The sequence below is a fragment of the Ursus arctos genome, unplaced genomic scaffold, assembly GCF_023065955.2.
Source record: "Ursus arctos isolate Adak ecotype North America unplaced genomic scaffold, UrsArc2.0 scaffold_8, whole genome shotgun sequence".
NCBI lineage: Eukaryota > Metazoa > Chordata > Mammalia > Carnivora > Ursidae > Ursus > Ursus arctos.
The window spans coordinates 78,673,369-78,689,326 of NW_026623100.1; the positions used below are offsets into that span (position 1 = coordinate 78,673,369).

Consider the following 15,958-nt stretch of genomic DNA (forward strand, 5'->3'; position numbering starts at 1 on the left):
ACTTCTAGAGGAATGAGCCCTGGTGTGTATCTCTTCTCTTCCCGTACATTCAGACCACATCAGGGCTCATCACTATGGTACTTCAGAATACCGTGGACCAAGAGAGGGTCCTATAAGCTTCCAGAGACAGGAAACAAGTGACAATCAAAAAGCTAGGCATGGGGGCACCTGGGAGGCTGAACCGGTTAAGCACCCGCTTCTTGATGTCCACTCAGGTCTTGATCTCAGGATTGTGAGTTCAAGCCCCATGCTGGGCTCCACGCTGGGTGTGCTGCCTACTTAAAAAAAAAAATTATATATATATATATATTCTGTGTCCCAACACAGAAGAGCAGCAGAGAAAGGTCCCCAGATGAGGCAAAGACAGATGCCAGGTGACAGCAAACACAGAGTGACAGATCCAGAAGGCAAGAAGGAGCCAGAGAGATGGACTTCAGGAAGACAGTGCTTCTGAATGCCTTCAGAGGACATTTAGACAAGTGCAAGCCTGGAGTGGAATTAGTGATGAATACACAGAAAATCAGACCATGAAACGAGACGATGATTAACTTCAGGGATAACAAAGTCTGTAGAGCAGGAAAGGGACTCATAATTCACTATATTTTTTAACTGTGGAAAGTGTTCCCATGGCTTAATATCATAGACTTACTTGATCTAACCAAAGTTGTATCCTAATTCAACAGGGAGGAAGGAGGGTTCTCGAGTCTGGGAAGAGCAGGAATGGAAAATTTCCATCTTCCCATTGGGAAGTCAGTCGATAGCGTCCACACCGAAAAACTAAAGAGCGACCATGCAAGCATGTTATCTAGAAGCCCCAGATCATCAGGAGGAAAAGTGTGACTGGCTCCTTCGGGGAGGGAGAGGTGGGTGAGAGGGGCAGGGGAGTCCCGTGTGTTCTCACATAGACCTTCTAGATCCATTTGACTCCTTAATACGTCCTAGTCCATAAAACTAAAAGCAAAGGAGAAAAATGAGTGGTGTGGCTTATTCCTGTCTTTCTCTAGCAAGCAGTGGCATTCCCGTGCAGAAACGTGCGACAGCACTGAAACGTGGGACATGGGCGACTAACTAGAGTCTACTTTTTTTTTTAATTTAAATTTTAGGTAGCTAACTTACAGTGCAAGATTGGTTTCTGGAGTGGAAATCAGTGATTCATCACCTACGCTCGTCATGAGTGTCGTCCTTAACCTCCGTCACCCATCTAGCCCATCCCTCCCCACTTCCCTCCAGCATCCCTCAGTTTGTTCTCGGTTGTTAAGAGTCTCTTTTTTGTCTTTCTTTCTTTTCCCCCTTCCCCTCTGTACATCTGTTTTCTTTCTTAAATTCCACATATGAGTGAGATCGTAAGGTATTTGTCTTTCTCTGACTTATTTCACTTAGCATTATACTCTCTAGCTCCATCCATGTCAATGGCAAGAGTTCATTCTTTTTCATGGCTGAGTAATATTCCATTGTAGATCATATCTTCTTTATTCATTCCTCAGTTGATGGACATCTGGGCTTGCTCCACAGTTTAGCTATTGTGGATAATGCTGCTATAAACATCAGGGTGCATGTATCCCTTCGAATCACTATTTTTCTATCCTTTGGGTAAATACCTAGTAGTGCAATTGCTGGATTGTAGGGTAGTTCTATTTTTAAAATTTTTTTAAGATTTTAAAATTTATTTGAGAGAGAGAGAGCACAAGCAGGAGGGACAGAGGGAAAAGGAAAAGAGAATCTCGAGGAAACTGTGCACTGAGCATGGAGCCTGAGGCAGGGCTTGATCTCACGACCCTGAGAACATGACCTGAGCCGAAACCAAGAGTCAGACACTTAACCAACTACACCACCCAGGTGACCCTATTTTTAACATTTAAGGAACCTCCATACTGTTCTCTGGAGTGACTGCACTGGCTTGCATTCCCACCAACGCTTTCTCCACATCCTTGCCAACACCATGTTGTTTCTTGTGCTTTTAATTTTAGCCATTCCGACAGGTGCGAGGTGGTATCTCATTAGGGTTTGATCTGTATTTCCCTGATGATGCATTTCCCTGATCTGTAGTTCCCAAGTGATGCTGAGTATCTTTTCACTTGTCTGTTCGCCATCTTGATGTCTTTTTTGGAAAAATGTCTATTCATGCCTTCTGCCCATTTCTTTACTGGGTTATTTGTTCTTTGGGTATTGAGTTTGATAAGTTCTTTGTATGTTCCGGATACTAACTCTTTATCAGATATGTCATTTGCAAATATCTCCTCCCATTCTGTAGGCTGCCTTTTAGTTTCGTTGATCGTTTCCTTTGCTGTGCAGATTTTATCTTGATGAAGTCCCAACAGTTCATTTTTGCTTTTGTTTCCCTTGTCTTTGGAGATGTGTCAAGCAAGAAGTTGCTGTGGCCGAGGTCAGAGAGGTTGCTGCCCATGTTCTCCTCTAGCATTCTGATGGATTCCTGTCTCACATTAGGTCTTTTATCCATTTTGAGTCTATTTTTCTGTATGGTGTGAGGAAATGGTCCAGTTTAATTCTCCTGCATGCAGCTGTCCAGTTTTTCCAACCCTGTTTGTTGAAGAGACTGTCTTTTCTCCTTTGGACATTCTTTCCTGCTTTGTTAAATATCAGTTGACCATAGATTTGAATAGGTCCCTTTCTGGGTTCTCTATCCTGTTCCATTGATCCTGTGTCTCTTTTTGTGCCAATACCATGCTGTCTCGATGACTACAGCTTTGTAATATAGCTTGAAAGCTGGAGTCGTGATGCCTCCGGTTTTGTTTTTCTTTTTCAGAATTGCTTTGGCTATCTGGGCTCTTTTGTGGTTCCATACACATTTTAGGATTGTTTGCTCTAGCTCTGTGAGACATGCTGGTGGTAGTTTGACGTGGGATCGCATTCAGTGTGTAGACTGGGTAGCACAGGGTCTACTTTTGGAGCCCGAGCTTCCTGGAGACAGCCAACGGCCAGAGGCTTGGAACCAGTGAGGAGGCGTGAGCCTCTTGAATCGGCCCTGGAACACCCAGCCGTGGACCGTGATGACCACGTGAGGCGAACGCTCTGCCTCAGGGCTGAGCAGTGGCGGAAGGCGGCCACCACCCCGTCTAACACAGCTCTGCCTTCCACCCCTCCCGCGGCCTGGCACGCAGCGGGCGCTCGGACGTTTGTGGAATTCTGGTCATGGACGAAACGTTGAGCTAAATTTGATCTCCAGTTGGTGTGGGTGCGCACTCAAGTCTTTTTAAGACTGTCTTTGGGCTATAAAAAACAAAATAAACGCATACATATATACATTATGCTCTCACAGACTTACCTCTTCTGACTCTCACATGCTCCGAGGATGTAGAAGGGAAGCGTTTTGATTTTTCTCTTTGTGCAGAAGACAAAACGGGTCTGGGAGGTCAAACCAGGTGCCCAAGGTCAAGGGGTTCCTTGTGGTGGAAGCTGGCTCTCACCTGTGGATGGAGCATTCGATTGCCTTTTACTCTTGTATCTTCCGCTTCCAGCCAGCCTCATGGAACTCAGCAGCAAAGAGGGAAGCGGGAGGCCCGGAGCTCGTCTCTCCTGGGCCCTGACATAGGACCGCGTGGTGACGTGTTGGGACAGACCCCAGCGGAGCCATTTGCCAGCCTGCCCATGAGCACCTACTTCCCCTCAGTGACCACACATGGTTCATTAATGACGATCTCAGGAAGCAATTCAGGGAAGGGCTTTCTTTACACAGCCAGCATCAGATGGAGAGGGAGGGGCAGCAAGAGCACAGGGTCTGAGCCCTCAGGGACCAGAGCCCTCCACGGAGTGGAGGAGGGGGCGGGTGGGGGCGGTGGTGGGTAAGAACAGACACAGCCCAAGCCTCTAGTCTGGGTTACACAATCTCATTGAATCCTCACATTGATCTTATACCTGGGAATAACTGTCCCCAATTTCCGGATGGGGAGACTGAGGCTCAGAGGCTCCTGACACGCTGAATTCACCAGCTGGGGAAAGTGACAGAGCAGGAGTGGGCTCCTCCCACCTGACCACACTGACAAAGCAGGTGGGGTGGCTGGGAGTCCACGCTGTCCGGCGTGGCTTGTCGCAGGCCCTCATGTGTGGCACCTGGAACTGAAAAGTGCATTGATTCAAGGCAGGGCGTTAGCCGGGCGTCGGGCCTGCGGGAGCCCGGTATTTTTAGTCATTGTGTCATTCAGACCAGGATGGAAAGATGAGAGACCACAGGGCTGGCGCAGGCCTCGGGATGAACTCCTGAGCCCTGCAGAGGGGGAGCCAGGCCCTCACACGCCTGTCGCAGGCCTCTGAGCTGAGAAGCCGCAGCAGTGCTGGGCTCTTCCCTGCTTTCCCGGAGTCTCTTAAGTCACAGGCTGTACGAGCTCGCAGGAACCTAGAAGATTCAAGAGTCTGGTCCGTCTCTGCACTAGTGGGGGAGCTGAGGCCAAGAGAAGGGAAGTCGCATGGAAGCGAGTGGCAGAGCTGTGACCCCATCCGGGTCCCTTGGCCGCCTGCTTTGCCCCCCCCCCCCACGCCCTGCTGCCTCCCCCCCCCCCCAGCCTCCCACCTTGGCTGCCGTCCTGTCTCAGGGTGCAGGATGAGGCCGGGTGTGGAGACCAGCGCTCCACGCGGGGAGTTAGAAAGCCCTGGGCTCTGATTCAAGTCCGTCACTTACAAGCTTGGTGACCACGGATCTGCTGCTTTACTTTTGTGGGGTGCCTGTTTCCCAGACCAGGATGCTTCGGCTTTTTGTGAGAGTCCGAGGAGACTGCATGTGGACGTGACTTCCTGCTCCACCAGCTCAAGGAAATTTCTGGGAGGAAGGAGGTGTGCAGCTGGTGCAGGAGACCGTGTTGGCAGCTTCCCAGCAGCCAGTCCCTCCTTCCTCCCTCCTAGAGGGACCACATCGTGTCGGGTACTCGCTCTCCGGCCAAGTGCCTCAGGGAGGGGGCAGCCCCCAGCACCGGGGCGTCGGGACAACGGCAGTGACCTCACTCTCCTGGCCACTAACTGTTCGGCACAGGCTTGTGACACAGTTCTGACCGATACAAGATGAAAAGAAGTCCGCTGGGGGCTTCCAGGGAAGGTCCCTCCCTGATTAAAAGGGAAAAAATCACACATGAGGAAATAGTCGCTGGACACTGTCATGAAAATGTGACAGCTGGGTCTGTTAGAGCTTTACCGTGAACGGGGCTTTACCCGAGGGCAAAGGACGGCAGAGCAGAAGGCCGAAAAGAACCCGGGTCCTCCGTGAGGGGCCTGCCCTCTGACTGCTTGCTCCGTGAGCTCACACATTCATTTACCCCGGAGGCTCTTGATATTTGAAGACGGATCATTCCAGCCGCCGTGGAGGAGGCCCAACAGAAGTACGTGGTGATTTTACTTTTCATGCCAAGCCTGACTCAGGACTTGACTCTGCTTGAGGCCCTTTCAAAAGGCGTGCAATCGCATTAATCCAACGAAATCTCCCTCTTCTATGAGAACTTCCTGACACAGCCTTTTAGCTCTCGCCTGCTCCCAGGGCCTGCGTGTCCCGGTCAAGGTGGGTCACACCGAGATCATGAGGTCAGGGGTCACCATGATGCCAGAAGATACGGTGAGTGCTTGAATGACGGGCTGTTAACCCAGCACGGCTGTTTATCCTCAGTGGGGCTTGGCACCAGGACATCCCAGGGCAGCTCACAAGGTGGGGGAGATCTGTCTTCTGGGTCCCTGCCTGTGAGGGCCCCTCCCCTGACTGCTCCCCTTCCACCCTGCGGGTCCAACATCCTCCTTGTGTCCTCTCTCCTCAGTTCCTCACCTAGTATCTGCCCCCAGACAGTGAGCAGGATCTAACTCTGGGTGGGCATTGCCAGAAATTTCCTAGGGAAGAGCAACGTCTCCAACGTGATCCTCAGTTTCCTCCGCTAAACAGAGGTTGGGTTACAGCAAGTCCTGCGTGGACCAGAACAGTTCTGCTGTTGTCCAGCTCTGCCTCTGGGTTAGATCTTGTTTCTGCTCAAAAGGTTTAAAATCCGCTGGACAAGATCACCCTTAAGTGTCCTTCCAGATCTAATGTCCTTTCCTACTCCCTAGTGGGTGACTGGGAACTGTCCGGGCAAGGTCTGCAAGACAAATATCCTCGAGGCAGCACAGGTGATGGGAACAAGGGAAGGGCCCCAGTGTAGGCGGTAGGGATCGGTGTGGACTATGGCCCAGTGGGACACGCACGTACCTCCGAAATGACCTGCTGTGAATTAGTTGTTGCCTCGAGGGAATTCGATACCAGGACTCTCAGAGTTTCTGATTTTTTTAAAAGCCAGAAGTTTGGAAATCTGGAAATATTTGGATACAAGCCAAACAAAGCCAATCCTGCTTGTGGGCTGTCGACTTGCAAACCCCCTTCTGAGCGACTCCCACACAGAAGGACTATGGGGTCAGGGGAATGAATCAAAATATAAATGGAGTGACTCGTCAATGTCTCTGGAGTGCCAGGCCCTGTACTATGACCTTCCCATGGCCCTGGGAACTTTGGGGGACATTGCCAGCCCTCCCTTGCGGAGCCTGCAGTCTGTCCCTCCCAGACGTGGCCAGGACCGTGCCTGCCTCTCAAACTGTCTCCCCGGCCCTCTGCCCTTGCAAAGTGAACCCGGGAGTTGAATTCGGGAGATTGCAGGAGAGAGGCCCTTGAAGAGGGTGTGCGGCCCCAGGGCGTGAGGCCGTGCTGGCAGGGAGGGAGAGCGGCCTTGACTCCGTGCCTGCCCTGACGGCCCAGGTGAGTAGTGTCCTTTGGAGACGAGAAGCCAGGAAGGGAGAAAATCAACAGACACTGAGCAACCACTGTGTGCCTGGCCCTGTCTCTCATGTGTGTCACTTCACTTCGTCCTCACGAGTGAAGGAGGCTGACGTCCCCATTCTACAGATGAGGCTGAGCTCAGAGGTGGAAAGCACGACATCGAGGCCAGGAGTCTGGTCCCTGAAGCTCCAAAGCCAGTACTTTCGACAGCGTCCACGGCTCTTGCTACCACGTCAAGGACAGGCAGTGCAGCTGGCTGGGCTAATTAATGATAGCTCCTGTGTGAGAGAGACTGGATGCACTTGGCTCTTCAGAAAAAATAAATGTGCTTATTCCATATGTCTGCCCCCTAGGAATAGCCAGGCTGCCGGCTGCCGCTCAGAGCCCCTGCTTTTCCGGACACATCGGGAAAGTATGTTTCTTCCCTCTGTTCTCGGCTAGCGGGGGCCCGTTCCTGCCTGCCTTATTCCTAGCTGGGCCCCCACCATCAAGCCAGGAATGGCAGGTGGTTGGAAGGGCAGTGTGCGTGCTCAGGTCGATGTATGTAAGTCTGGGTGCGTGTGTCTGTCTGTCTGTACGTAGGTAACACCTGACTGAGTGGGAGGTGACACTAACACGTGAGTGTGTGTGTGTTTATGTGGCTAAGTCCCGAGTGGCAGTGTGTGTGTGTGTATGTGTGTGTGTGTGCACACGTTTGAAACCTAAGTTTGTTTGTGTCCGTGTTTCTGTCTTTGTGCATGGGAGTGAGGCTAGGTTTCAGCCAGGCCCCTGTCGCTGGAGCAGCCGGCTCCTTGCAGCCAACACTGGGAGGGCTGGCAGCCCCACGGATTCCTGGTAGGAATCTGCCAGGATTCGCTGTGAAGCCACCCTGCTTTCCTCCCAGATGGGTCTGGACAGGTCTGGATGAATCACAAATTCTGAATCCCCCGTGGGCCGCCTTTCCTTCTTAAAATTCCTTTCCGTCTGCTGGAATGAGCGGAGGAAAATCAGACGGAGGCTGTCTTGGTAGGAGCCTCCTGAAATGAAGCGACCTGAGGTCACCTCAGAGCCCGCTGTGTTCCTGGGGTGTCAGGGCCACCGGAACGCACCCACACTCTTCCTGGAAAGTGGCCGAGGTCTGAGCTGCACCTCTTCACACTCTCCCGCGGCCCCAGCTGGGAAAGACACCCCCAAACAAGCACTCAAAAGGCACCAAGGGCCACCAAGGGGCCCACACAACCATGCTGTCTTCCTAGTTCTCTCTCCCAGTGGTCTCTACAGTTGGGGCCTCGCCTGCTCTTGCCTTCCTTTTATTTTTATTTTATTTTATTTATTTTGCCTTCCCTTTTAAAGACCTCCCCCCCCCCAAGCTCTACGTGTTACTGGAGCCCAGAGATCTACCTTCTCAGTAGATTTCCAGCCCCCTTCCGCATCCCAGGAGCCCCCACACCTTCTCCTTCTCAGTCCTGGTAAAACACCATGGCATGTGGAGGGGGCACCCATCTGGATGTTGGGACCCTGACCTGGAGTCCAGACTTAGCCCCTCACCAGCCAGGGTTCCTGAGCCAGCCAATCAGCTTCGAGAGCCTTCCTTCCTCATTTGTAAGCAGGGTTAAGGGTTGATCCTGTCTCAGGTGAGATCAGCAATGGGAACCGCGCTCTGAGGAGTGTCAGCTCTCCGGGTAAGAACTTTGTCCCAGAGAAACTTTCTCTGTCATGTATGTGAAACACCTTTTTCTTTTGCTGTCTGTACAACTTTTCTCCTGGTTAATATTCACAAAATATATCTTCTTCCATTATTTACTTTCCACTTTCCTAAATCTTTATGTTTTAGATATAAATAGCATAAAATGAGATTTTGTTTCTCATCCAGTCTTACAATTTTTGTCTTTAACAAGACTATTTAGGGGCACCTGGGTGGCTCAGTCGGTTAAGCGTCTGCCTTCGGCTCAGGTCATGATCTCAGGGTCCTGGGATCGAGCCCCACATCCGGGCTCCCTGCTCAGTGGGGACCCTGCTTCTCCCTCTCCCTCATGACCTGAGCCGAAGGCAGACGCTTAACTGACTGAGCCACCCAGGCGCCCCTGGAAGATGTCTTCTAATTTATCTTACAATTCACAAATATTCTCTATGTGCAGTCTGTGGAGCCCATCCTTTTAGGTTTTTTTGCTTCTTTTTTTAATTCCAGTATAGTTAACATACATGTTACCTTAGTTTCGGGTGTACAATACAGTGGTTCAACAATTCTATCCACGACTCGTCATAATAATTGTGCTCTGTAATCCCCTGTACCTATTTCTCCCCACCCACACCCACCTCCCCTCTGGTAGCTACCAGTTTGTTCTCTATAGTTAAGAGTGTTTTTGTTAATTTCTTTTTTTTTCTTTGTTTTCTTTAATTCCACATATGAGTGAAATCATATGGTATTTGTGCTTCTCTGGCTGACTTATTTCACTTAGCGTTATACCCTCCAGATCCAACCATGTTGTTGCAAATGGCAAGATTTCATTCTTTTTTATGGCTGAGTAATATTCCATTGTATACATATACCGCCTCTTCTTTATCCATTCATCTATCAATGGACACTTGGGCTGCTTTCCAGTTTGACAATAAACATAGGGGTGCATATATCCTTTTTTCTTTATTATTATTTTTTTTTTAGTTTTTATTTATTCATTTGACAGAGAGAGAGAGCACAAGCAGGGGGAGAGGCAGAGGGAGAGGGAGAAGCAGGCTCCCCACTGAGCAGGGAACCCAATGTGGGGCTCGATCAGGACCCTGGGATTATGACCCGAGACGGAGGCAGACCCTTAATCGACTGAGCCACCCAAGCACCCTGTATATATCTTTTCAAATTAATGTTTTTGTATTTTTTGAATATCCTTTTAGTGTTTATTTCAATTATTGAATATTTTTATTTCTACACATTCTATTAGGTTCTTTTTCAAATTGTCTCTATGACTTGATAGATTTCCATTCTCTGAGGACATTTTCAAGCCTGTCTTTATTTTGTTAAACAGGGCATAGTTCTCTTGTAGTCTTGTTCATGGAGCCTAGTTTGCTTGGGGGCCTATCCCGGACTGTTCCAATCATTGTATTTAAAAAACCACTTGTGGGAATAATTTCCCACCCATGCTAAAGATACCTTCCTCAGAGAGGATTTCCATTTGTTTTTCCAGGCACCTGGGAACATTACCAAGTTCAAGGCTTGAGAGTTTCTGACTCAGGGGCTTTTCCACTTCCAGGTTTTAATTCTGTATCTCTCACCCTGAAAATCTGTCAAAACTTGGTTCTAATTTTCTGAGTTTAGCAAATGACTTTGGGGCAAAACCTTCTTCAGTTCAGGCTCCCCTCTCTGAATGAATGTGCCCTTCATTTTGGGTGTTGTGGTTTCTTGCAGTCTTGAAATCTTTTTAATGCTTTAAGGAAGATACCTCTTACCCATATTTAAGTTTCTCTCCATAGGAGAATTAATCCAAGTAACATGCCAACCACACTGGAAATTAGAAGTCCTTTTGAATTTTAGACTCTAGATTCTCAAATGCTTATCCTAGAGCAGGGCTTCACAAACTTTAATGTACATACAAATTACTAGGGAATCTTCTTAAAATGTATATTTTGCCTTAATAGTTTAGGGTGGGGACCATGAATTTGCATCGTTAACAAGCCACAGAAGATGCTGAGGCAGCTCTGCTGGTCCATAGACCACTACTCTGAGTAGCAAGGCTGTAGAAAACATTTTTCCCTAAATAAAACAAGGTGAAATCAGAGAGGGAGACAAACAAGAAGAGACTCTTAATCATAGGAAACAAACTGAGGGTTGCTGGAGGGGAGGGGACTGGGGGGCTGGGGTAACTGGGTGATGGACATTAAGGAGGACACGTGATGTGATGAGCACTGGGTGTTATATGAGACTGATGAATCACTGACCTCTACCTCTGAAACGAATGATACACTGTATGTTAACTAATTGAATTTAAATTTAAAAAAAAAAGAAAAAGAAAACATTTTCCCAGAAAACACTGTGAATCTATAGGTTCCTAAACCAGGGCTTCTGAGTTTCCTAAATGGGTGTTATAAAATTGAGAGCCTAACTAGAAGACAAAAAAAGGGGGAGAGGGTCTTTGCTCTCTCTTTTCTCTTCATTCAGAACCTGTTGACTCAAATTTATACTTAATTTTAACAAACCTGTTAATCTGGTTTTCCAGGGCAGAGGAAATCAGAAGTGTATATGTGAGTGTTGGGTGTTGAGGAGCGTCTGCCAGATATGGGGACATAGATCATTTGCACAATGGATCTTTGGTTCTTGAACGACCTTGAGCTGCCTGTTTTGGCCAAGGTAGGGTCAAGTATAAGAGCTAGGCTCCAGGTCTAAGAGCTCGTTATCTATAACAGCAATCTGCAAATGTTTTACTCTCAGGACATCTCTACATTCTTAAAAATTATCCAAGAACCTGGGTTGCCTGGGGGGTGCAGTCGGTTGAGCATCTGGCTCAGGTCGTGATCTCAAAGTCGTGAGATTGAGCCCCATGTCCGGCTCTGTGCTGAGCATGGTGTCTGCTAGAGTTTCTCTCTCCCTCTGCCCCTTCCCACCCCACTCTCTCTCTCTCAAATAAATAAATAAATCTTTTTAAAAAATTATCAAAGAACCCAAAAACCTTAAAATTATGTGGGTATATCTATCAATGTACCATGTTAGAAATGAAAACTGATTAAGTTTTGAAAAATCTATTAATGAATTTAAAATAATAATTACCCATCACATGGAAATATAAATAATACATGTTTGTGAAAAAATAATTGTATGTTTTAAACACATAAAAAACTTCGAGGGCGACACTGTTCTATATTCAGAGCTGGAGTGCTACACCACGTGCTTTCGATCCATTGCGATACGTTGGTTTGTTTGAAGAATTCAAAGAAGAGCTGGACTTACAGACATACGTAGTTTAAAAAGGGAACAGGGGCGCCTGGGTGGCTCAGTCATTAAGCATCTGCCTTAGGCCCAGGGCGTGATCCCAGGGTCCTGGGATCGAGCCCCACATCGGCCTCCCTGCTCCGCTGGGAGCCTGCTTCTCCCTCTCCCACGCCCCCTGCTTGTGTTCCCTCTCTCGCTGGCTGTCTCTCTCTCTGTCAAATAATAAATAAAATCTTTTTTAAAATAAATAAATAAATAAATAAATATAAAGGGAACAGTATTTTAATAGCCTTTTTCAGATCATTATAAAGATTTTTCTTCGACATTAGTTCTCAGTAGTTTCTCAAAGGTAGTTGCAGTGTGGAATCTGAATCCATATCAATACACTTTTATACTGCGTTACATTAAAATCCATTGTTCTGTCTTGTACTTTGAATGGATCTTTTATCCATGCATGATTTTGTAACATAATGCATTTGTTGTTTGGAAAATATTGGTTCACTGAGTTATAGAGCTTCCAAACGTTGACACATTTCATCACACAATATTAAAAGGAGCCACACTCATTAATTTTTAACCACGTCTCATCAGTCTTTAAGTCCTGGGAGGCTATCAAGCATAAGATGGCAGGTAGAGGGTTCCCAAATTCTAATTTTTCACTTGAGAACTTGAATCTTCACATTGGCAACAAACACCGTCAGTTGTTTTCCTTGAAGAGACAGTTCATGTTGTTCATTCTGTGAAAATGTTTGCCAAACATCAAGTGGGAGTCACCCTCTTCTGCCTGTCAGTTGTTCTTTTCCAGTAAAAACAGTATTCTGTGAAAAATGCAGCGAGTTCTGCTTACGAGCTGACCCCACAGCTCCTTTCTTCACCTACGGTATTTCAGTTTACGGTATGTTGAAAGCATAGAGATTGTTTATGATTATTTCCCAGTTGCTGACACAGAAGATTGAAAGGCCGTGTATTTAAAGTTTTGAGATTTAATAAAATTAGTAATTTCTACTGCTTCATCAAAGACATTCTCAAGTGAGACTGGATTGTTTTCCCATTGTGGAGTGTGGGGCCGTGGAGAGCAGAGTGGTCACTAGAGCGCCACGGGGTCTCTGCCCTGATTCACCCACCATTGTTTTCGAAGCGTTGGTATGAAATAGTTTGGTTTCAAGGACTCCCTGCAGGATTGGGATTTCCTGAGGGGTTCAAGGACCACGGTAATTTAAGAAGGCTTCATCTAACATTTTTTAAGTGATGGTTAATCCTACAATCAAGGGGCGCCTGGGTGGCTCAGTCAGTTAAGTATCTGGCTCTTGGTTTCGGCTCAGGTCGTGATCTCGGGGTCATGGGATAGAGCCCCATGTCAGGATCCGTGCTCAGGGGAGAGTCTGCTTCTCTCCCTCTCCTTCTGCCCCTCCCCCCGCTCTCGTGCTCGCTCTCTCTCTGAAATAAACAAATAAATCTTTAAAAAATATCCTACCGGGGCGCCTGGGGGGCTCAGTCGGTTAAGCGTCTGCCTTTGGCTCAAGTCATGATCCCAGGGTCCTGGGTTCGAGCCCCGCATCGGGCTTCCTGCTCTGCAGGGAGTCTGCTTCTCCCTCTACCCCTCCCCCCTGCTCGTGATATCTCTCTTTCTCAAGTAAATAAACAACAAAAAAATCTTTAAAAAATAAAACAAAATAAAATAAAGTAAAAAATACCCTACTATCAAATATGCCATAACCATGAGAATGGTTTCTCATAACATGAGAAATAGAACTATATATTTTGATATGGAATTTTTTTCCAAATCAAATGAAATATGCAAAAAAATTTTAAAAAGTCATGGAACAGTAGCATTTTATGTTTTACGCAGTATAATGTCATCACATTTGTGTTAATACATGTATGTGTATGATATATACATGATACATACCATCCTGTTAATAATTTCTTCTGAGGAGCTTCAAGTGTTTATTACAATGTCTGTAGTTGAATCGAGTATAATAATAGTCTCATATGTTGTCTCGTTTGGTGACTAAACAATTTTTAAAGATGTCCTAGGAGGGGAAGAAAGAGCCCATTATCTCAGCTTAATGCCTCCCTCTGTCAGTCCCTGAGTCCCTGGCAGGCTGCACAAGGAACACGAACCAGATTCCTTCCCAGGGAATGTCACTGCATGTGTTCCTTGGGGAGGAACAAGGCGGCCTGGGGCAGGACGAGGGGTCCAGAGCTGGTCTCCAGGTGGTGCCATGCTGTGAGGAGGGCCTCTGAGCTGCCAGGGGGGTACAACACATCCTGCTTTCAAGATTTACAAATAGCCTGGCTCTTCTCATTTTGGGGGGATGGGAGAGAACTGGATGCTTTTCCCTCTTGTTGTTTAGAACATTTGTAAAACCTGTAGGGACAGAGGCAAAACAAAACAAAACAAAACCTCTTGCACATCAGGATGGCTGTGAGTGGCTCAGGGTGGGCCAGGAAAGGCTGGACTGACTCCCTGCTTCTCTGGGAGGAGGGGCTGTGCCCTGGAGGACAGGCCCACAGCAGGCCCTGGAAGGAAATTCCACTCAGCAGGTGGAGCGTGATGCCTGAAGGGGCCTCAAGGACTCCAGGTGCAGAGAGAGACGGTTGGAGTCCTGACCCCACTCTTCTAGGATCATGAAATCTCAGACACCTGATGTAATCTCTCTGCCTCTCAGCTTCCTGATTCGTAGACGAGGCTGTAATACCACTCTCAAAACTCTGTTGGTGAATAATAAAGGAGATAGTATGTGTAAAGCATCAAGCAGAGTCTGGCACAGAGCAAGCACTCATTAGACGGCACTTTAATCGTACAGACAGCATGTAGTAACCAGGTATAATGTAGGAGGAGTGTCCCACTTGTCCCACGTCCGTTTAGGGAAAAGCCGGCCAAAAGCTGGCAGGCAGGAGCAGGGAGGGCAATGCTGGCAGGTGCTGGCGCTCCAGTCTGGGGTTCAGACCCAGAACAACCACACCTGTGCACATGGAAGGGGGAGTGGCTGCGGGGAGCCAGAGCAGGAGGCAGGTGGTCAGGAAAGAGCCCAAGCCCGGGAGACAAGGAGAACTCAGTGGGCACCCCTGTTGGAAGCGGCCAGACCCATGCGAGCGCCCGCCGTGTGTACCCCAAACACAGCATCGCCATTGCGGACCTGAAGGCAGGAAGGCAGCAACCAGCCCTCAGCCCCAGGCCTGCAAGGAATTCGAGAAGGAGGTGTCAGTGAAGGACTGCCACCTGCCCGCCTTGCATGTCAGCCCCACCGCATGCCAAGGCCCAGGCATGGGGGCCCAGCTGCTCAGATTTTCCCAGCCTCAGCCCCAGAGAGGGCCTAGCCTGGCCTGGGCTTCTCCCTCCTGCTCAGATGTCTCCCCATGCGTGGAGGCAGGAGGCCAGAGCTGGTGCCCAGCAGGGCCGAGACCCTCCCGGTGCATGAGACAAGAGAGCTGGGCCTTGCTCGGTGGTATCTGAGCAAAACCTAAGCTCTTAGCATTAGTGCACTGTGTGCTGTGGGGTGACAGAGAAGTATCAGTGGCAAGTCTAGCTTTCAACGTAGACAGAGAGGTAATGTCGCACGTGAAAAAAATAATAATATGAGCATATAAATTCTGAAATGTGGTACAGTCAGGGCTCTAGGCATGTGTTTATTCTTTCATTCATTTATTTCCGTGTAATAAGCACACATTCCCAGAAGCCCCGAGAACATTGATAAAGTTACCTACTGATATAAGACTTTGGTGTGGCAAAAATAAGCAAGAAGGGAAGAAAGAAAGAAGAGAGAAGTAAAATTAAACAACTGAAAAAAACAGTTACTACATATATGAAAACAGACTAATTTCCTTAAAATATGAAGGACTTCTACAAATGAATATGAAAGTGAGAATTTACCAAATATGACAATGGATGAAGGACATCGTAACAACACAGTTCATAAAAGAGAAGCAGAAACGATTAAAGGCCCCAAACGCAAACTCCCTCATCAATAAATGAGTGTAGGTCGGAACAGTGAATTATATTTTTCAGACTGGTAAAAATTACACTTTGATCAGACATCACGATGGTTTAGGGTTTCTAGAAAAAGCTACTCACACTCCATACACAGCAGGATCTTAAAAAACCAACCACAAAGGAGATGGTATTTGGGATCTTGCTCAGACAATCCTACAAGTTTCCAGCAGCTGCCAGATGCTTCTTCCGCCAAGAGGCCTCCACTTTTGCTGCAGTCCCAAATGACTCCTTGCTCAGAACTCTCGGTGAAGGGAGTGGGCAGCTGCCCACCCCCTGTAGGAGGTCCCAGGCCCATGTGCTCTGGCCCCTTTCTACAGCCATGCCTCTCCCC

The 15,958-nt window shown here is 47.9% G+C and overlaps 1 long non-coding RNA gene across 1 annotated transcript; it reads right to left on the bottom strand.

Moving 5' to 3' along the window:
* Window positions 1–1,079: 1,079 nt before the first annotated feature.
* On the bottom strand, window positions 1,080–7,063 carry LOC123001974 (uncharacterized). The gene is made up of 3 exons (XR_006411394.3): window positions 4,634–7,063; window positions 3,874–4,074; window positions 1,080–3,425 (listed from the first exon to the last, which is right to left on the bottom strand). It is a non-coding gene; the product is annotated as an uncharacterized LOC123001974 (long non-coding RNA).
* Between the last annotated feature and the right edge of the window lie 8,895 nt (window positions 7,064–15,958).